Source organism: Schistocerca gregaria, chromosome 3, assembly GCF_023897955.1.
Source record: "Schistocerca gregaria isolate iqSchGreg1 chromosome 3, iqSchGreg1.2, whole genome shotgun sequence".
In the NCBI taxonomy this organism is placed as follows: domain Eukaryota; kingdom Metazoa; phylum Arthropoda; class Insecta; order Orthoptera; family Acrididae; genus Schistocerca; species Schistocerca gregaria.
The window spans coordinates 844,485,770-844,486,111 of NC_064922.1; the positions used below are offsets into that span (position 1 = coordinate 844,485,770).

Here is a 342-nt window from a genome sequence, read left to right on the forward strand (position 1 = left end):
TCATCAGAAGTGAGATGGGCGGGTGGAAGCCTCATAGAATACTCATCAGAATCTGAGTTAGTGAAAAGATGACATTCATGTGCACAATCAGAGATGTGAAATCTGGCAGCAGTCATTGTCAGTAGAGTGAGACAGGATTCATTGCTGTGTGGAACATTGAGGCAACTAGAATAGTCCTATGACCGTAGTGCGGGACAATACGTTGAGAATGTGGGTTTCGTGGGAGGCGTGCCAGAGATAAATCCCTGCAGTCGCACTATCCTCTGTGTCCTCGGTGGCTCAGATGGATAGAGCATCTGCCATGTAAGCAGGAGATCCCGGGTTCGAGTCCCGGTCGGGGCA

General features: G+C 49.7%; 1 non-coding gene across 1 annotated transcript; it reads left to right on the forward strand.

Annotated features, from left to right (window-relative positions):
- Positions 1–268: 268 nt before the first annotated feature.
- On the forward strand, positions 269–342 carry Trnat-ugu (transfer RNA threonine (anticodon UGU)). Its single transcript has one exon. It is a non-coding gene; the product is annotated as a tRNA-Thr (tRNA).